The sequence below is a fragment of the Ochotona curzoniae genome, unplaced genomic scaffold, assembly GCF_017591425.1.
Source record: "Ochotona curzoniae isolate NIBS_2020 unplaced genomic scaffold, NIBS_Ocur_1.0 contig_437, whole genome shotgun sequence".
Classification (NCBI taxonomy): Eukaryota; Metazoa; Chordata; class Mammalia; order Lagomorpha; family Ochotonidae; genus Ochotona; species Ochotona curzoniae.
The window spans coordinates 126,970-148,717 of NW_024466254.1; the positions used below are offsets into that span (position 1 = coordinate 126,970).

The 21,748-nt window shown below is 49.8% G+C and overlaps 2 long non-coding RNA genes across 2 annotated transcripts; one reads left to right on the forward strand and one right to left on the reverse strand.

Annotated features, from left to right (window-relative positions):
* The first annotated feature begins 6,774 nt into the window (after window positions 1–6,774).
* LOC121160168 lies at window positions 6,775–15,033 on the forward strand. Its single transcript, XR_005884509.1, has 3 exons — window positions 6,775–7,236; window positions 14,815–14,818; window positions 15,024–15,033. It is a non-coding gene; the product is annotated as an uncharacterized LOC121160168 (long non-coding RNA).
* Window positions 14,063–18,130, reverse strand: LOC121160167. The gene is made up of 3 exons (XR_005884508.1): window positions 18,044–18,130; window positions 14,781–14,860; window positions 14,063–14,202 (listed from the first exon to the last, which is right to left on the reverse strand). It is a non-coding gene; the product is annotated as an uncharacterized LOC121160167 (long non-coding RNA).
* Between the last annotated feature and the right edge of the window lie 3,618 nt (window positions 18,131–21,748).

The following is a 21,748-nucleotide window of genomic DNA, read 5'->3' on the forward strand; positions in this document are numbered from 1 at the left end:
CAGCACAAAGGGAACTGGAGCAGGCAGATTCCTGTGGGAGCCTCCCAAAGAAGCAGCAAGTGGCAAAAAGCAATCCTGGTGAGTAAGCCACAGTGGAAGCCCAGTGTGTTTGCCTCAGTGGGCATTAGGACCCTGCGACATGGATTCCAACACCCAGAGAAGGAGCAAGGTAGAAGAGGGAGTGAAGGCTACATGGCAAAGACAAGGAGTTCCTGCTGGAGGCAGGGTGCCTGCCAGCAGCAGGAACAGTCCAGAGGTGCACTTGAGCAGTCAGGGGCATCAACAGAGAAATCAGAGAACTGCCAGTGCTGGTGGGTTGATGTTATACACAGCCCTGGGAGAGGCAAAAGGAACAAGGCGACTGGCCTGTGTGGCTTCATGGTTTATCACCCCATGGACTGTGGGTGGGGCAAGAAAGTGTAGCACTGCTTGATGAGGCAGTTCTGTGGCTCTGCATCCACCAGGGAACACGCTTCAGCCCCTCTTCCAGTATTCACAGTACCGGGAGGGTAGTGACCCGCACTGTAACAAGCACCTTGGTGGAAGCCACAGAAGCACAGCAGAAGGCTCTGCCACAAAAACTAAAGGGAAGTCTGATCAGAAATGCAAGGAATTCCTTGCTCTTCCACCAAGAAAGGAAAAGGAGTACAATTCCTTGCTTCTGTTTCCAAGAAGTCTCCCTACTCATCTGAAGAATTGGGATAAACCAGACATGACTTCTTTGTATTCAGACCAAAAAACCAACAGTTACCCAATTACCAATTAGGGCAGAGGAAGAAAAAATGGAGGAGAAACAACCCAGCTTGAAGTTGCATGTGTAACCTCCCTGACTTCAGGTGCTGCTGAAACCATGAGTGACAGACTAGGCAGACATGGATATGACCTGGGAATGTCCAGGGCTGAGAGAGGCAGCCAGGGTGGCACTGACCACAGAGACCAAGGCTGAAGCCCCCAAGCGACCAACACAAGTGCCAGGATCATCCCAGATCAAGAACAAACAGGAGGGGCCAGCTCTGCAAGAAGCCCCAGGCCCCAGCTCTGCAAGGAGCCCCAGGCCCCATCTCTGCAAGGAGCCCCAGGCCCCATCTCTGCAAGGAGCCCCAGGCCCCAGCTCTGCAAGGAGCCCCAGGCCCCAGCTCTGCAAGGAGCCCCAGGCCCCAGCTCTGCAAGGAGCCCCAGGCCCCAGCTCTGCAAGAAGCCCCAGGCCCCATCTCTGCAAGGAGCCCCAGGCCCCAGCTCTGCAAGAAGCCCCAGGCCATAGCTCTGCAAGGAGCCCCAGGCCCCATCTCTGCAAGGAGCCCCAGGCCCAGTCCTGCAGAACTTACCGGGGCAAGAAGAGCAGGCATAGCCGCCATAGGGTCCAGGAGGAGGAAGAAAAGGTCCCCTTTGGCGGAGGAATACTGCATGGTGCTGACGCGGAGGGATTGGCCGCACGGTCACTTCCTGTGAGGAGCTGCGGCCCCGCACCCTCAGTTGGCGAAGAAGCAGAGGAGGAAGAGGACTTCGCTGGACTCTCCATGGGGAACAGTTCTCTTGCTGGAAGACGCGCTGCGGGCCCCGTGAGTGGATGTGACGGGGCTCATGGACTCCAGCTAGCCCACGTCCCACGTGCTGTCCATCTGCACCCTGCCGGGGGAGGGCCTTGCGGTGGCCGCCATGGTGGACGTGGGGCTGGCTAAGCACTAGGTGGAGTTGGTGCCGCCGCCATAGTGCCTGGTTTTTGGACGTCGCTGGAGGAGTCCACAGACCCACTGGACATCTACAAGGTAAGACCCCCCGAGGTACAGGGTTCCGGGAAGGGGAGGCGGCGGCTTGTCCTTGGATGTGAGTCCAGCTGGGGAGGTGGTGGTTTGTCCTTGGGTGCGGGTCCAGCTGGGGAAGCAGCGGCTTGGCCTTCAGCAGGCCTGCACTGGGGGTGGGGAGGCGGTGGGGAAGGTGTCCGCTTGCCTTGGTGCGGCGTTTACGAGGATGGGCCGCGGCTTAGCCCTGAGTGTGGGTTCCTGGAAGCCAAGCGGGCGCTTGGTCCTCAGCAAGGTGTTGGAAGGTTAGGCATCGGCTTAGCCATCAGCACGGGGTCCGTCCGGGTGGGGAGGTGGCGGTTTGCTTTCTGTGCATGGTCCAGCAGGGCTGGCCTCGGCTTGGCCCTCGGCATGGGGTCTGGGAAGGCCTCTAGTGGCGTGGTCATTGGCGTGGGGTCCTTGAGGGCAGTTGGTCTCTAGATCCTCGGCAGTGTCTGTGAGCGCAGGCCGCGCCTTGGGCCTCCATTGGTGTCGTTAAGGGCAGCTGGCAGCTTGCCATGTTCTTGAGGTCCCAAAGGTAAGCAGTAGCTTGGCCATGGCGTGAGTGCAAGAGGGGAGGTGACCGCTTGCCTTCGTGCAGGGTTTAGGAGGGCAGGCGGTGTCTTGTCCCAAGGTGCAGGGTCCAGGTGGGCAGGTGGTGTCTTGTCCCAAGGTGCAGGGTCCAGCAGAGCGCAGGCCGTGTCTTGACCCTTTGTGCATTGTTTGGGAGGGCTGGTGGCAGCTTGGTTGGACGCGGTCCATGAAAGGCATGATGTGACTTGGCCCTAGGCACGGGTTCCAGGAGCGCAGGTTGTGACTTGGTCCTCTGTTTGGGATGGGGAAGTGCAGGTGGTGGCTTTGCCCTTGGTGTGGGTGCCACGAGGGCAGGCAGTGTCTTAGTCCTTTGTGTTGTCTGGGAGGGCTGGAGTCCTTGGTGCAGGGACGAGAGGGAAGGCTGATGCCTGGCACTCAGTGTGGTCTCTGGGTATAGTGGGCACAGGTGCCTCGGGTTCATGCTGTCTTGCAAGGCCTGCTCCACTTCTGTCCTCGGGGCTGTTGGTCTTCCTTCCTTTCTTTTCCTTCCTCCCTTCCTCCCTTCCTCCCTTCCTCCCTTTCTCCTTTCTTTCCTTCGTTCCTCTCGTAATGCTGGTATGTGTTGGTGGGCTACAGGGTGGTGTTTGTATGCAGCGCGAGCTGGTGTACGTGCTGGCCTGTCCCCCCACCGCTGCTACCTGAACAATTCTTCCCTGGGACGAGAAAAGGAGCCCCAGTTTTGAAGTTTTATCTATGTATCTATGTGTTTATTATAGTTTAGGAAGTGTTATTCAAGTATTATTCAAGTCAGATATACAGCGGGAAGGAGAGACAGAGAGAAAGATCTTCTGTCTGCTGGTTCACTCCGCAAGTGGCTAAAACGGCTGGAATTGAGACATTCTGAAGCCAGGAGGAAGATTCTTAAAGATCTCCCACATGGGTGCAGGGTCCCAAGGGTGTGGGCCATCTTTGACTGCTTTCCCAGGACACAGGCAGGGAGCTGGATGGGATGTGGAGCAGCTGCGATATGAACCCAGTGCTCATATAGAATCCTGGTGTATGCAAGTCTAGCACTTTAGCGACTATGCTATTGCACTGGCTCCAAAAATAAAGAAATCCTTTTTTTTTTTTAGATGTATTTATTTTTATTGTAAAGTCAAATATGCACAGAGGAGAAGAGAGAAATATTTTCTGTCTGATGATTCACTCCCCAAGTGAATTGGAAAGCGTGGTACTGCGCGATCTGAAGCCAGGAGCCAGGAGCCTTGAGCCTCTTCCAGGTCTCCCACATGGGTGCAAGATCCCAAGGTTTTGGGCCATTCTCAACTGCTTTCCCAGGCCACAGTCAGGGAGCTGGGTGGGAAGCGAGGCTGCCAGGCCATGAAAATGCACCCCTGTGGCATCACAGCTTGTTCAAGGTGAGGACGTTAGGCACTAAGCCACCATGTTGGGTCCAGTAAATAAATCTTAACAACAACAAAGAAGCTTTAATTTTTAAATTGTTTTTAATTTAATTTTTGATTTTGTTGTTTGCCTGTAAATATTACAGATGTCACTGTTGTCATTTATTTGTTGAAATCTAAAATCCCAGCCCACAGAGTAGTTTATGTATTCAACAGAGAATGCTTGCCTCTACTTAAATACTAATTTTTACTTTTTAAAAACTCAGATTGTTGGCAGCAAAGGAGATTTGAAAATGTTCATAAAAGAAAAGAAGTGGTCTAAAGTGGATAGGCACTGGGAAATCTGCCAGGAAAGGAACTGGGTCTCTTTTGAAGTCGCACTATGAAAGAATTCTCTGCCCATATGAGCTGTTCCAGTCTGGTGTCAGTATTATGGTGAGTTGTAACATTTTTCTTAGAAGTGGATAAATTGGGCCTGGTGTGGTAGCCTGTTAGCCAAAATCCCCACTTTGCATGTGCCAGGATCCCATTTGGGCTGTGGTTTGTATCCCGGCTGCTCCACTTCCTTTCCAACTCCGTGCCTGTGGCCTGGGAATGCATTGGAGGACGACTCAAAGCCTTGGTACCCACAACCCATGGGAGACCAGGAAGGAACTCCTGCTTTCTGGCAGCTCAGCTGCGGCTGTTGTGGCCACTTGAGGGGTGAAGTAATGGATGAAACAATCTTTCTCTCTGTAAATCTGCCTTTCCAATAAAAATAAAACTTTTGGGGGAGAATATTTAAAAAATTTTTTTTTATTGGAAAGGCAAGTTTAGAGAGACAGAAAAAGATCTTACATCTACTGGTTCACTCCCCAAGTGGCTGCAATGGCCAGAGCTGAGGCAGCCTGAAGCCAGGAGCCAGGAGCAGCTTCTGGGACTCGCACGTGAGTGTAGGGTCCCAAGGCTTTGGGCCACAAGCAGGGAGCTGGATGGGAAGCTGGAGCAGCTAGGGCCTGAATGGTGCCCATATGGGATCCCGGAGCATGCCAATTGAGGATTTAACCACTAGACTACTGTGCTGGGCCCCACTTCATTTGTTTTTATTGGTGAAAATACTCCATTGGGTTTATGTACCTTTTGACTTGTTTACTAGTTGAACAGTGGATTGTTGCAGCTTTTGGACGTTAGGAATAATAATATGCCTGTTTCGGGCCCGGCGCGGTGGCGCAAGTGGTTAAAGGTCCTCGCCTAGCACGCCCGGGATCCCATATGGGCGCCGGTTCTAATCCCAGCAGCCCCGCTTCCCTTCCAGCTCCCTGCCTGTGGCCTGGGAAAGCAGTCGAGGACGGCCCAAAGCTTTGGGAACCTGCACCCACGTGGGAGACCCGGAAGAGGCTCCTGGCTTCGGATCGGCATAGCATCGGCCCGTTGCGCTCACTTGGGGAGTGAATCATCGGACGGAAGATCTTCCTCTCTGTCTCTCCTCTCTGTATATCCGCCTTTCCAATGAAAAAATAATAAAAATAAATCTTTAAAAAAACAAAACAAAACAAAACAAAAAAAATAATATGCCTGTTTATGTATAACGTTTCGGTTGGACATATGTGTTCATTTCTCTTAATAAAGAGTGAAATTGCTAGGTGTTGTATTACATTTATATTTATTTTAAAAAACTGTCAATGTTTTTCAAAGTGGTTAAACCTTTTTACATTCCCCCAGTAATGTAGAGGCTTGCAGTTTTTCCATGTCCTGGCAAACACGTGTTGTCTCTTGTTTTGGTTCTGGCCATTTTATTAGGTGTGTACTGGTATTTCCTTGTAGTTTTCATTTGCATTTTCCTAAAGGCTACTGATGATTTGCATGGTTTTCTGTTCCTTAGCCCTTTGTGTATCTTCCTCAGTGGAGTGTTTGTTGGGATGGCTTTGTATACTCGTAAGAGTTTGTTATACTAAATGCAAGTCCTTAGACACACGATTTACAAAAACTTTATTCTCATCTGTAATTGATGGTTTCATTTTTCTGATAGTATCTGCTTGAAGAATGGTTTGCAGATTCCTGTTTTCCTTTGATGGATTTTAGTTTCGGTTTTAGTATCATTTAGGAAGTATTTTCCTTATCTGTGGCTGTAGTCATTTTTTTTTCTCCATGTGTAAGTTCTGTGGTTTTGGCTTTTGTTACAGATCATTTCCTTTTGAGTTCACTTTTTCCCTTCTTTTCATTTTAATTGAAAGAGAGAAGGCGAGAAAGCTTCCATGTGCTGGTTCACTCCCAGCCAGGGTAAAACCAGGAACTCAATCCAGATTTCTCTTGTCTGTGGGAGGGATTCAGGTACTTACACAGTCATCTGTTGTCTGCCAGGCAGGAAGCTGAGTTAGGAATGGCGCTGGGACTTGAACTCAGGCACTGGCGTGTGGGATGTGGGTCTCACAAGTGGGGTTGTAACTATTGGCTTTTACATTGAGGTTCATGGTGCATCTTGAACTGTTTATTTTTGTGTGTGTATAACATATGAGGTGCATACGCAGGTTATTTGGGACGGAGGACTTATGAATATTCAGTTGTGATGAGCAGTGTTTGTTTGAAATGGTTTTGTTCAACTGATTTAGCTAGGCTACCTGTATTGAGAATCAGTTGAGCATTAATGTACAGTGTTATTTCTGACCTGGTTTGTCATATTGGATTGCAATGGTCTTCCCCTATCCCCAATCCTAAATCAGCCCATGGTTTCATACATTGCTCTGTGGTTTTGATTACCTACAGCCAATTGCATTAAAATATTGCATGGAAAATTTTAGTATGAAGCGGTTCGGAAGTTTTTAGTTGTATGGTATTCTGAATACTGTGATGAAATCTTACTTGTGTGGCCCTTCGTCCTGTCTGGAATGGGATTTATGCTTTTGCCCCTGTTTAATATCCATCTTAATTATCGGACTGGCTCTCATTGCATTCCAATGCTGGTATAACTAGATATGCTTTTCCTCTTTTTTTTTAGGATTTTTATTTTTATAGGAAAGGCAGAGTAGTGGAGACACAGAGGGACGTCTTTTGTTTGGGGGTTCACTTCCTAAGTGGCCACAATGGCTGCAGCTGAAGTGATGCAAGGCCAAGAGGCAGGAGCCTCACTGGGTCTCCCACATGAGTGCAGGTCCCAAGGCTTTGTCAGGTCGCAAACAGGGAGCTGGATGGGAAGTGAAGCAAATGGGACACAAACTGGTGCCCACATGGGCTCCTGACGCATGCAAAGTGAGGATTTAGCTACTGAACCATCACATCAGACCCTCAAAATACAACAGTAGTAATGTTAGCCATTTGAATATGCTCAAGAGAAGTCATAAAGTGTTTTCTCTCATAGGAAAAGTGAAATTAAAATAAGATCAATGGGTATATTCACCTAACTCTTAGCATAGTATGTTATTGTGATTATTCCATTTCATTGTAATCTCATACTGTACCTAATGTATAAATCAAACTTTTGCAGAAAACAACTGTATCTTCTATTTCAAACCTCCATTGGTGGTCTTGGAATACCTACTCTGTCTGTGTCTGGTTCTACTCTATGTTTCTTTGCAAATCTCAGTAGCACACTGCTTTGAGTACTGTAGCTTTCTTTCTTTCTTTCTTTTTTTTTATTTTTTTGTAATGCACAGAAAATGTTTATTATTATTTTTTTTATTAATTGTATTGCATTATGTGACACAGTGTTATTTGCACTGGGATTCCCCCAACCCCTCCCTGAACCCTTTCCCCATGGTGGATTTCTCCACCTTGTTGCATTGCCACAGTTCAAATTCAGTTGTGGTTCTTTCATTGGAAATATTTACCAAGCATAAAGTTCAGTGTCTTATTATCCTAGTGGGTTCAACGATTTCTTGGTGAGACCATCTCTGGTCTGAAGGTAAGTCCAACTAAGCTTCATCCCAAATGATTAAAGGCCCTGACATGCCCTCAATAGCCATTTACAACCTCATGGCATCAATCGACATGACATTGATTAATAGTATGTTGATGGGGAAGATGTGGTTTCTTAACTACATGCTGTGACTTCTTCATAGACATTTCAATTTTGGTTTGTATTCAACCTGTTTCCATACAGTTATCAGCTTAGGTACAATACATTTTTTTTTAATTGAGTACTGTAGCTTTAAAGAAACTATGGTATCTGATAGTAGAAGTTCTTTTTTTTTTTTTTCGAATTTCCCAGCCATTTATGTTTCCATGTGAAGTTTAGAAGGATGTTTGAATTTCTACCAAATAACAAATTCTGAAATTTTGATAGGGATTGCCTTTTGTCTGTAGATGACCCCCCAAGGGTTTTGGTTTCATTGACTGTTGGAGAAGAGTTGACTGGTAATGGGAGGCCATTTGTGTAGTGTTTGAAGCTTTAAGCGATAATATCTTTTCTTTGAGATGAGTTGGAGAAGAAATTGTGAAAATCCTTCTAATCTGATTGAGGAGGCTGTATCAATTCTGAAGTGGGCTGAGTGGGAGAACCTGAGGAACCCTCCTAGTGGGTGGTAACTCTTCACTGATGATCACATGGTCCAGACATGGGGTCGGGCAAGCTGGCAAAGTAGCTCCAACTGTTGGCTAGTGTGTGGATTGGTTATGGAAAGGGGTGGTCTGGGCAGAGCCGAGCAAGCCTTTGCTCACCAGCAAGAACAGAAGTCAGGCAGGAGCACAGGTCATGCCACGCTGCCAAGCTAGACTCTTATCTCAACTCATTTGCGTGATCCAGGGATGCCAGGCTACAGCATCTAAGGCAAAGGCCAAGACAGATGAGAGGCTATGCCAAGATGGGTCAGAGCAACAGCTTACATGAGCGCAATCTATGCCTGGGAACAGGCCTTGTTGGGAAGCTAAGAGGACACCCATGCTGGGTTGAGGCTCCCATTGGTGTGTGCCAGAGCCGGAGTGGGGGCTAAGTTCTGGTCTGGATATGGCTGCAGTGTCCTTGGCCCAAGTGTGGACTGGGGCTTGTTGCACTGAGCTGGGCTAGACTCGAGCACCAACTGATGCTCTGGAAGACCAGAGTAGGAGTAGGATGGACTAGGCTAGGTCTCTGCCCCTACTGAGCCATGTGTGAGTCGTGTCTGAGTGAGGACGAGCCTTGGCTGGGCTAAAACATCCAACAGTAAGAACCAGGATGAGGTGAAGACCAGTCAAGAAAGGCCACTGTTCATGCTAGGACAGGAGGTGGACTAAGCAGGGCTGGCCCATGGACCCACTGGTGTGTGCGAGATCTGGCACTGGGAGAGCTTCTGATGGAGGAGCCTAGGAAGCTCCTCTGTCAGAACAGAGTTCCTGCAAGTAAGGGCATGAACCATGATAGGGAGCAGCACAGAGCAGGCAGGGAAAGGTACCCACCGGCATACATTAGAGGCAGACAAGACTGAACCAGTTCACATCACCCACTGGTGAATTGGAGCACTGGAATAGAGTGTGGGTGGGACTGGGTTCAGTTGCAACACATACCAGTATGCATAAGGGCTAGGACTGGGTACCGGCTGGACTGGGCTAGGCTGCAAACCCTGCCAGTGGGAACTGGAATTGGGGTGGGCCAGGCTACAACAGCTACTGCCAAATGCCAAGGTGAGGCAGGCCATGCCATACTGAGCCGTAGCATTCAAATAGCACACATGAGAAATGGGGGACAGGGGACAAAGCTGGTAGGGAGAATGTGGAATGCTACTCTGCTGGACCACCGCTCTTGCTGGAGAGCATGATCAGACCAGGCAGGGCTACCAAATCTGCCGCCCTCATGTGAGCTAGATGAGGGAAAAGCCAGGCTGGGCTGATTGTTCCTACTGGTGCAAGCATAAACCAGAGTTGGTGAGTGTTGGTTGGGCTCTGTTGCAGCATCAGCTGGCAGAGGCTGGCACTAGGGGCTAATTGTGTCAAGTCAGACTGCAAAACTCCTGGAGAGTGCATGATCTGGGAGTGGGTGTGGGCCCAGTAGGAAAGTAGTTGGTGTTTCCCTCTCTGGGATGCTGCTCCGATGGTGATCATGAGAACCAGGGCTGGGGCAGACATGGCTAGACAGAGTGGTACCCACCGGCACTTGTGTGGGCTGGATAGTGGGGCTGGTTGGGTTTAACTGGGCTTCAATGTCCATTGACATGCATGAGACCTGAATGGGATGTGTCATAGCCTGGACCTGGACCAGTCTGCTGTACATACTGGCAGGCACAGGAATGAGTGGATGGGGCAGGACTGGTGGGGTTATTGTGAGTCACTCTGACTAGGTTGCAGCTCCCACTGGTTTGCGTGAGGCCTGAATGTGATGGGCAGGATTAGACTGTGCTCCAACACCAATTAGTTTGTGTAGAAGACAAGACTTGAGTCAGAATTGACCCTGCAGTTGCAACTGCAGGGGGGGAAGAAATAAGAGAAATCAAAAATAGTGCTCAAGACCTATGGGGTACTTTCAAATGGCCTAACATGCATGCATTAGGAGTTCTTGAAGGTGTGGAAAGAATGAGTTTGAAAACCTCTTTAGCAAAATAATAATGAACGCTTTCCCTACTATGAAGAATGAAATGGGTATTCAAGTCGAGTAATCATATAAAACTCTGATAGATTATAGTCATCTTTCTCCAGTAAAACAAAGACTGAAATGTGCAGAAAGGAAGACATGTTACTTTCAGAGGATTTCCAACCAAGCTTTCAGTTGAATTCTCATCAGAAACCTTACAGTCTAAGAGAAATGGAGAGGCATAATTCATGAACTGAAAGAAAGAAATTGCCAACCCAGAACATTATACCAGCAAAGCTCTCATTTATAGAGAAAGTCCAAAGAAAGAACTTCCAAAACAAACAGAAATGAAGAGAATTTTCACCACCCTATAAACCCTACAAATAATGCCTCTGTATGGGTGTGGACTGGTTTTGGCGTATGCAATACTGGGCTGGATTCCAGCACCTATCGGAGCTGGTGAGAAACAGGATGGGTGTAGGATGGGTTGGGCCAGATCTCCATCCTTGCTGAGCTATGTGTGGTCTATGTCTGGGTTCAGATTAGGCTAGGCTGGGCTGCAGCACCCAACAATAAGAACCAGAATGAATGAGGGCCATTCAGGAAAGGCCACTGTTCCTATGAGGACAGGAGGTGCAATAAGTAGGGCTGGCCCATGGACCCAGTGGTGTTTGTAAGTTCTGGTATTAGGAGAGGTTTTGATGGAGAAGATTGGGGAACTCTCCTATTGGGTCACAGTCCCTGCAGGGGAGTGCAAGAAGCAAGAAAGAGAATAGCCCAGACCAGGTTACAGTACCTATGGGCTTACCTTTGGGCCAGTTCATATCAGCCACTGGCAAATCTGAGAGCCAGAATGAGTTGTGTGTCACTGTTTGGGCTGCAATACCAGCCAGTTCACACTAAGGCTGGGATTGGGGGCTGGCTGGTCTGGCTAGGCTGTAGTCCCCACCAGTGTGAGCTGGAAGTGGGGGTGGACAAGGCCAGGCCAGGCTGTAGCACTCACTGGCAAATGCCGAGGTGAGGCAGGCAATACATAACAGACTAGGCCACAGTACTCAACCAGCACATGAGACCTGGGGGAGAGTAGGTGAACTGATGGGGGACTGCAGGGAGATCCCCTGATGGACCACTATTCCCACTGGTGAGCATGAGAGCTGGGATTGACAGCAGACCAGGCCAGACAGGGTTACAATACCTTTTGGCCTGAATGTAAACTGGATCAGAGACAAGCCAGGCTGTGTAGACTATACCTATTGGTGCAAGCACAAACCGGATGGGACGAGGGTTTATTGGGCTTTGCCACAGTATCAGTGAGCAGATCCTGGCATGGAAGGACATGTCTGTGAAGTTAAACTGCAGTACCACCTGGAGAATGCAAGATCTGGGAGTAGGGAAACAGTGGGCACCTTCCTCTTGGCTTGTAATGCAGACTGGTAAGAATGAAAACCAGGACTGGGACAGGCATGGCTAGACAGAGTAGCATCCAGCAGCACAGTTGTGGGCTGGAGAGTGGGGTGGGTTCGATTAAACTGGGCTTCAACACCCATTGACTCATATGAGAACTGATTGGGCTGTGGGACTGACAGGACCAGTTGGTTGTACATACTGGTAAGCATGGGGAACCAGGGAATGAGGCAGGTCTGATGGGGCTTTTGTGGGTTGCTCAGACTAGGCTGCAACTCCCACTGGTTTGCGTGGGGACTGAGGGTGTGGTGGGCAGGATCAGGCTGGACTGCAATACCCGTTAGTGTGCATAGAAGACCGGACTTGAGACAGACCTGACCCAGCAATTGCAAGTTACAGTGTGCACAAAGTCCAGTTTAGGCATGATGGGGTCACTCTTACTTCTGATTTCCGGAATCCATTTTCATGTGTGGTAAATGGTGAGAGGGAAACAGAGGCAGACAGCTTAGCAAAATACAAATATATCCGAGATGACAGGAGCCTTGGGATTTTACTGTGGTGCCTGAAAATTAGACAGAAACCTGCCTAGATTTCAAACTTTTTGGCTTTGCAGCATATCCAACTGTTGCTTTCAAGTCTCTCCTTAGGTCCTCAAGGCAATAGCAGACTTTGTTCTGAGAGACCCAAGCAGCGGTAGAGCTATAGGCTTCAATGTCAAACTACGCTGGCAGTTTCCATGACTCCTGCAGGGGTCAAGTTCATGCCTGCATCTGCTGTGGATGTAAGACATGCATAGGGGCCATGGAACTGCGTGGTGAACAATGGCCCTCATAGATTGAGGCATCAGCAGGAAGACACACCTGCTCTCTTTTTCTCCCTTCCCACTCCAAAGCAGCAGTGCCAGCATACCTGGGGATTCCAGGCTCTCCACTGTGACACTGTTAGAGCCTTTCCCCATGGTACCCAACAATGTCCACAGTGCATTCTCCCATAGAGTTCACTCTACAGGAGGCTTGTTCACTTCCACTGTTATCATACTGGAGGTGGCAGATCAGACATTTCCCCCATTGTCCCAGTATAGCCTGGGTTTTTGGATTGACCTATTTGGATTTCAGAAGTCCCCATGTGCCAGTTAACTTTGCTTTGTATCTCCTAGAGCGTTCCCAAATCCTGACCACCTTCGGAAGGACTTTCTGCCATTTGCTCAGTGCCCCCAGAGCCACTACTCTATACTGCTACACCCGTCTCATTTCTTTATGGAACCAAGTGACTTAAAGCTTGCTTTTATTACTCTATAGTGGAGGAATTTCCACAATGCTTTCCGTGTTAGAAGCAATTTCTTAGGTGGCATTGCTTTCAGACTAACACTTAATGTCAACACACCAATTTGGCAAGTGAAGCAAACTGGTGCGTGGATTTAAAAGCCAACGTTGGACTGCTCTACTGCGGTAGCATGCAAAGCCCACCTAAGCTGGAACACCCTCTCCGTTTCCCTGAGCATGCCTCACTCCAGGATCACTCATACTGTGTCTGTGATAACAGTAAGTCTGCAGCTCCATTAGGATGGGTCCCTAAAACAGAACCCAGGGGCAGTTTGGTAAAATGACATGGACAGCATGTCAACAGGGCCAGGCCCCAGCACAGACCTTTCCAGCACGATGTAATTGATGTAAAGGTGAGGAAGGAAATTGAGGACAACACGCACTTTGATACAGCTGACCCTGAGCCTCCTCTGGAGGAATTAGGCTACCACATCTACAGCAGCAATCCCCCTTTTGAAGTTCACGGGGCCAGTCAGTGCATCAAGTTTAAATAAGTCGGTTAACAAGAGGCCAGAGACAGCAAAGGGAGGCTTGTGCCATCAGCAGTGGTGTGGAGACCCCCTGCATGTTCTCAACTTTGAGGAATGAAAATCCCTGTGAGCTTTCAGTGACACAACATGGTATGTAGATTAAAGGGAGAGTGGTTGCATGCAGCTTGTGTATTGTTGTGTAGCGTGACTATGGGGCAATGCAGACATTAACCATTCCCCGCTATTTTACACTTCCAGCAAATCCTCTCTAGTCAGTCAAAGGAACAATGCCTTGTGGGCATGCTGCTCCCCTGCCATCGTGGGAAGGGGAGACTTGTGCCCTCGCAGGTATACTCACAGTAGCCCAGCCTGTTTGTCAGTTGTCCTGGTCCTGAGGCGAACAGTGTAAGCAGCAGAGGGGAAGGAAGACAACTCCACATGCAAATGAAATTAACAGCCATCTGACAGTTTAATTCGTCTGTCCATTCACATCGGCTACAAGGCACATTGTTAAGTGTTAGACTGACTCCTATGTGTGAGCAAAAACAGCGACTCCCAGGCTATTATTTTTAAACACCTATCCTTTACCACCCAGTGCTATAGCATGCATGGTGACTCCTTTTCCAGGGCACTGAATCTATGTATATAAAGGTTGCCAAAACCAAGGCATGATGGTTCTGTTGCTTTTTTACAATGGTAAGATCTTGCTAATGTATTGTGTGCACATAACAGACAAATCCGATGTCACCATGGGCTTACTGGTTGGTTTAGCGAGGCCCACCAAGCCTGCTTCCATCCCAGGAGAGGGCATTCCAGAACTGGCAGAGGAGGCCACCCCTAGGAAAGAAAGAGACCAGCAGAAGCCTTTTGGCAAAGTCCTGAGAAAAGCTTGTGGAAGACCACCAATATGTTAAAGGTGGATACTGTGTTGCACAATGAGGGAGGCTGCCACCCCAGGGGAGACTGCAATGGAATTCCTGCCCTGGCCTTTTTAGGTATTTGGGGAATGAGCCAATGGGTGCAAGATCTATCCCTTGCTTTCAGAATTTTTTAAAAAGCTCTTCAAAGCTTTAAAAATAAAATACAGACACAAAGGATTGCTTCACTCCCCAAGTTTCCACAAGAGCAGGCCCTGGCCAGAGAACTCTCTGCAGCCTTCTCATGTGGGTAGCAGGGGCCTGGGCACATTGAGACTGAATTACAAGTAGAGAAGATGTCACAACTAGTGGTTTAGCAGACTGGTCCTAGCCCTTTGTTTCTTTGAGTTACTGCATAAAGATGACATGCAGGCCGTGGCCTGTCTGCCTTCACGTCCTTCCTTGCCTCCCTGGCAACAAAGGGAGGGAACTTGGCCAGCGCTTTGTAAGCCTCAAAGGCGCAGTCCCTGTGCAAGGGGGGCATCCTGTGACTCTTACCGTGTGAGGTGGTGATGGCTCAGATCCTCCTTAGTGATGTCACTAGGAATTGCAGACAGCAAGTAGCCTTCCTCAACGATCTGAAACAAAGAGCAGCCACATAAGAGCACTTGTGAGCCGCAGAGCAGGAGCAAGCTTTTGGCAATGAAGGTACCTTCTTTTTAAAATTATTATTATATCTTGATAATCTTTACATGGTTGATTAGGGCACAAAGGGCCGAGGGCTACAGGAAATTGGGTAAGACCACTGTTTCTGCATTTTTTTTTCCTGCATCTAGAGTAAGGAGAAAAATAAAGGCAGGAGCCCCATCCAGCCTCCCACCCCATGCCAAGGTGCCCAATGTGGGCGCTGCTCCAAGGGCACTGCTCAAGCAGTCTTGATAGTTCAACAGTTCTGAATTGCTGCAAATCTTGCCATTCCAAGCACGATGAAATCACTCCAGAATCCACTGGCTGAAATAGTCCACCTTAGTGTCTCCATTTGCCCAATTTTCACTGCCAACACATGGCTGGGGTATTTGATTGATTTGTTCTGTCCTCCATGCTTTGTTGTAGTACCAGGTGTCCTCTGCAGGTTCCGATGGACTGCCATATCTTTCATGTGCACCTGGATATGCTGTCCACTGCTCCATCTGAGCCTCTGAGGAGGCTGAGCCTTGACGCTTGCACTGCATGATCAGACCATGGGACCTGCACTTCTCTTCATGGTTGGCATTCTGAGATCAGCAGTTCAGTTGGAGTGATCCCCAGAGATACTTTTTCTGAGATGATATCTGACTTGTGTATTCATGGCACTGCAGGGTCTGGCACAGTCTGTCACCCCAATCAGCTTATACATTTGCTGGTGGTTGCAATTACTGGGTAAGTTCTGTTTCCAGCTCTGTATTCCATGCAAAGTAATGGATATTGCAGTCCAGCCTGATTCTGCCCATTATACACTCAACCTTCACACAAATCAGTGGGAGCTTCAGCCTAGTCGGAGCAACCCACAATAACCCGCACCGTGCTCTCCCCCTGCCCTGGTTCCTGTGCTTGCCAGTATGTGCAGCGGGCTTGTCCAAGCTGACCCACATCCCATTCAGACCTCACACATGTCAGTGGGCATTGAAGCCAAGTTCACTCCAACCAGCCCCACTATCCAGCCCACACACATGTGCTGGCGGGTGCCACTCTCTGCTTAGCCATTCCTGCCCCAGTCCTGCTTTTCATGCTGTCTAATGGGAGTGATAACCAAGAGGGAGGTGCCCACTATTTCCCAACTGGGCCACTCTCACTCCAGGATCATACACTCTCCAAGTGGAGTTTGACTCTGCATTTTGACTTGACAGAATCAGTCCCTGTGCCAGCCTCTGCCAGCTGCTGCTGCAGCAAAGCCCAACCAACCCTCACCCTCTCAGATTTATGCTTACCAGTCAGCCCAGCCTGGTTTTCCCTGATCTAGCCCACATGAGAACCACAGGTGTTGTAGCCCTGCCTGGTCTGGTCTGCCCACATCCCAACTCATGCTCTCCAGTGGGAGTGATGGTCCAGCAAGGGAGCCCTCCACATTCCTCCTACCATTTTGTCTCCTCCCTCACTGTTTCTCACGTGTGCTAGTTGGGTGCTGTGACCTAGTCTGACATGGCCTGCCTCACCTTAGCATTTGCATTGGGTACTGTAGCCTGGCACAGCCTGACCCACCCCAATTCTAGCTCCTGTTGGTGGGGCTTGCAGTGTAGCCCAGCCCAGCAGGCACCCAGTCCCAGTCATAAAGTGTATTGGTATATGTTGCAACCGAACCTGGCCCGACCCACACTCTGTTCTGGTGCTTGGATTCGCCAGTGGGTGATGTGAACTGGTTCAGCCTTGTCTGCCCCCGACCTATTCCAAATGTATGCCAGTGAGTACCTTTCTTTGGCCTGGTCTGCGTTGCTCCCTATTGTGGTTCTTGCACTTAGCTGCAGGGACTCTGTCCTGACAGAGGAGTTTCCCAAGCTCCTCCATCAGAACCTCTTCCAATGGCCTTTTTCGACTGGCTCTCAACCCATTCTGGTTCTTACTGTTGGATGTTTCAGCCAAGCCAAAGCTCATTTATACCCAGACACAGCTCATACATGGTTCAGTAGGGGCAGAGACCTAGTCTAGTCCATCCTATATCTACCCTGGTCCTCCAGAGCACCAGTTATTTAGTGCTTGAGGTTAGGCTGTCTCAGCATGCCCAGTCCCAGTCCACACTTGTGCCAAGGGACACTGCAGCCATATCCAGACCAGAACTTAGCCCCCACTCTGGCTCTGGCACACATCAATGGGAGCCTCAACCCAGCCTGGGTGTCCTCTTAGCTTCCCAACCAGGCCTGTTCCCAGCCATAGATTGTGTACATGCCAGCGGTTGCTCTGACCCAGCTTGGCATAACCCCTCACTTGTCTAGGTCATTGCCTTTGATGCTGTAGCCTAGCATCCCTGGCTCTTGCAAAATCTAGCTCAGCATGACCTGTGCTCCTGCCTGACTTCTGTTGTTGCTGGTGAGGAAAGGTTTGCTCAGCCCTGCCCAGTCCATAACGCCCCCTTCCATAACCAAGCCACACATTAGCCAGTCATTGGAGCTACTTTGCCCAGCTTGCCCAACCCCCAGGCCTGGACCACGTGATCATCAGTGAGAGTTATGACCCATTAGAGGAGCTTCCCCAAGTTCCTCCACTTGACCCACTCCCAGTCCCAGATCTCATACATGCCTGCGGGTATTAGTCAGTGCCCAGCATAGACTGCCCTTCCATCTTGGCCTTGTATGAGCTGGTGAACATTGCAGCCTGCTCCATCTCACACCCGGTTTTAGGATGCACATTCGGTGTTGCTGCCTTGACCTGTCCAGACCTTTTTTGGTCCCTTTACCCATCAGTGATGACAGGTTCCGTGGTCACACCTAACTCAGCCCATAACACCCCAACTATTGAGCTAAGCAGTGGGACTTGTATTTCCAAAGGGTTGGGCCCACACATCCCCCACAGAATCTACTCCCAGACTTGGTTATGTCATGTGCTGGTTAGTGTCATGGTCCTGCCTAATGTGACCCATCCCTGATCCAACATTCTGACAGATACTAGGATATAGCCGTGCTAGACAGGCCCACAGCCTTAGCTTTTACATAGACTGGCTTATGGTGGTCAGCATTGTTTGGTGATAACAAATACACAGCACTCACAAGTAGGCTGGTGTATCAACCTGACCCATACAGATATTTCAGTCTTTACCCTACCATGTGTCAGTACCCTCGCTTAGAAGGTACCTTTTCAATGATGCCTGCGTCAGCTCCTTGTAGCTTCAACCAGTCTAACAGACTCATTTGTGTCCTCTGACCTTGAGAGAGCCCAGGATCCTTGGCAGGAGCTGTGATAAAGTGAAAATGTTTGTGCATTAGTGTGTGAAATCCAATGCTTCCAAAGTAAGTAGGTAGATACAATAAGACCAGAAGTCAAAGATGATGGGAAATGATGAACTGACCCAGCCTTGCACTACTAGGGACTACACAAGTGCTCTTACTATGTGCAGCTTCACTATCCATTCAGAGTGCTTCTGCCTTGTTGAAAATGCTTTTTCTCTAATGCTTGAATAGCTCTGGAAGGCAACTCAAATAACGAGATAGATTTCACATGAAGAAGATTATATTAGAGCTACTCAATTCTGTATGGCAAAGAAGTAGCTGTAACTTCAGACCAGACTCGGGTAGAATTGAGTCAGTGAAGTGCTGCCTTTAGGTACACAGGGCTATGAAGTGAGGTCACACACACTTCCCTTCACCCGAAACTGTTGTTAAGCCTCCTTTGGGTAAGCCAACCCTTCCAAGTGCCTCAGAGCAGCCCTGGCTGCTTCCCATTACAATGACAAGTTCTGGATAGACATGACCAGTTGTTTCTTCAAGGCTGCCCAGAATCTTAATCTGAGAATAAGATTTTGGCCAGATCTTAACTATGCTCACATGATGGTCTCCGATGGGATGGGACTCACCATGCGTGCTGAGCTGCAGCTGATATAGCTCTTGAGTTTTTTGCTCCAGAGTTTGCTGGAGGAAGCTCTGGTAGTCTCTTTCTCTCTGAATTAGGTGTTCCAAAAGTCTGGTTGGAAGGAAAAGAGGGAGAAAACACGCCATTTTCCAAGCAGCCTACAGCTTGAACTCACCAATGGTGCAACCTAGAGTGGTATTAGCATGCCTAAGTGTGGGCTCCAGGTTAGAGGATAGAGCGTGGCCTGACTGCAGGACACCTGCCCCGTCAGGTTTCCTTCTGAGGTGCAGAGCATGCTTTTATCATGGCCTTGAATTTGTGCCTCCCCAGAGCACTGCTAAGGTGATGGTATTAAAAGGGGGAGGGGCAGGGAGTCATGTTCCTTTGGAGAAGATCCAGATGTTTTTCAGGAAGGACCTGGTGAGATGCTGGCAAGATCCAAAGAGAATATCCTCGCTAGAGAACTGGATTTCCCAGGCTCTGTAGCTGGGCCAGAGACAGTTCTGCCCTTGGCTGGCTGCCCCAGCAAAGGCCCTTTGCTACTTACAGCGGCCTCGGTGGATTCCAACAGTTTGGAGCTGTTGAGTGTTCAGAGCTAACCCAGTAAGCCGAGAGGAGTGTGCACAGTGGGCCCCCTGAACTGTCAAGTCTGTGGAGCTAGCCCAAGGGGCCTCCCGCAGGACAATGCACGGCCCGAACGCCTTCCAGCACCTCTGGCTCAGAGTAGTGATGCCATCCCTCAGAGCCACACAGTTGGGCTCCCTGAGCCAGGAAAGGCAGGGCTGTGGCACAGGCTGATGCTCCTCAGGTCAGCTCAGGCTGCCACGTGGCCTTTGTTCCCAGTGGCGGGTTCTTTAATGCATGGTGGAGAAAGGAGTGCGCAGAAGTAAGCTTTCAGTGGTTGAGGTTCTCCAAGTAGTCACTACCCTGGTGAGCACCCCGGGGGTCACTGGGTGGGGAGAGGCTGCAAAAACCCTCCCTTACCAAGCCTGTAGCCTGTCCCATGCTACCTCTTTCCTCACTGGCAGGGGAGTTGGTTCCAGTTTGCACCTGTACCCACGTGGAAGAAAAAGCTTTTGGTTCTGCCACAGGGCCAGACGGGTTACCTTCAGGCACGCCACTCTGCCTCAGAGCCACAGCTGCAGTGTTGGGCGCCATAAGGCTGTATGGGAACATGTTTGTCAGCTATGTGCATAAACACACTGGCTGCTGCTCAACTGCTTACCACCAGAGGCTACAGACCCTCCTCAACAGAAATGAATGACTCTGCATTAGACAAAACTTCAAGGTCCATAGTTCCATCTCCTGTGTAATCCTGACACCCTTCCCCTGTTACACAGCCACCAGCGACTGAGAGCGAGGCCCACCTGTTTGCTGTGGCTGCGGGCTGCAGGTGCTGTGTCTGCTTTGTTCATGAACATCTACTGAACACCTGCTATGTTCCATGGATGGGAGCAAGAATCAGGTAAGTGTGTAGAATCATGGCAGTGCCAGGGTTCCCCACTGGCTGGGACTATACCCCACTAATTTCTGCCTGGGGGGGGAGGGTAGTATGAGACCCATCTGTCAACCAACTTGTTAACTAAGGGGTGAACAGCTGCCAGCCACTTCTGGATGAAGGGACAGGGAAGCAAGTCAGAGTGCTTGTGCCCTTGCACAGGGCTGAGTGCCAAATAAGCCTAACCCTGTGGCAGGTCCCTGGGCACTCTGGAGCCCTTCTCTTCTAGGCTGGGGCAGCTGAAGCCATGGATACCCCCTTGCCCAGTTCCTTAGGTTTACTACCCCGCTCACAGACCAAAGAGCCACAAAAGCCTCACTTGGTGGTCTCCTCTGGGACGTGGTTGAACTGGACACTCGGATGCAGCTGGCCCACTGGGGCAGATGTGGCACCATGGCCTCCAACAGCAGCGTTCATCAGATCAGCCTGAGGACCACCACCTGGCAGCCTGTCCATCTCCTTCACGTTCTGGTCTGATCCCGCAGAGGCAGATCGAGAGCAGCTTTGGAATTCTATGAAGTCACTGAGGAAACCACGGGTTACTAGAATGACACCATAATAAGCCAGGGAGGGGACTGGACCCCACCCCCCAGCCCACAGCTTGCAGGGCCTGGCAGGGGAGCCAGCACATGCCCCTGTGCAGTACAAATGTCACCTTCCCAGCTGACAGCCAGCATGACACATGGGTGTGAAGAAAGCTAGGTAGCTAGGTATACCAAGATGCAGCCAGACCTCAGATCAGGTTTGGGACAGATTCCTACAAAAGGTGCCTCTGGGGAGCACAGGCCTCAGGCTCCTGGGGTCAGCCAAGCAAGGAGCAGCTGAGCCCTGGCTGGGAGGCAGTGTATACTCAGAACAGCCAGCTGTGCCAACAGGAGCACTCCTACTAGGTCAGCAGAGCCATCTCGGGTTCCTCTGACCTCTAGGCTGTAGCATCCAACAGCTTCTCCACCTAGCACCTGGCAGAGGGCACGGAGCCATTCCAAGGAGGACCCTTGGCCTAGACAGTCATTCTCTCCTAGGTCACGATCCTAGTCTGTGGGCACTCAGCTGCCTCCAGTCTCGAGGACACGTGACACTGAGCTTTCTGAGTAGCCCTTGAATCACGCTGAGCATAGAGCCACAGTCAGAAAGAAAAAGCAGCACCATCGAAACCTGGCACCTTCTGCTCTCCCCGAGCCCAGAGCTGACTCTGACACCAGCAGGACCCTACCTGGCATGAGAGTGGTGATGGCAGCCCACACCACCTGGTACATGATCTTGTCCATTGCTAATTTCCAGTGGGGCCCTTTTAAGTGCTTCTTCAACATTTTATCAACCTAGAGTAGAATCAAATAAAAATCACAAAACTGCATTTCTGGTCTTAGAGTGTATCTCAGAGCTAATGGGCTCTGGCTGCCTCCAGTCTGCTTCCCCTGCGTCTGCATTTCTGCCTGATCTATTCTGAGATGAACCCAAAGGCATGCTGGGGACTCAAAACCTCCAGTGGGAG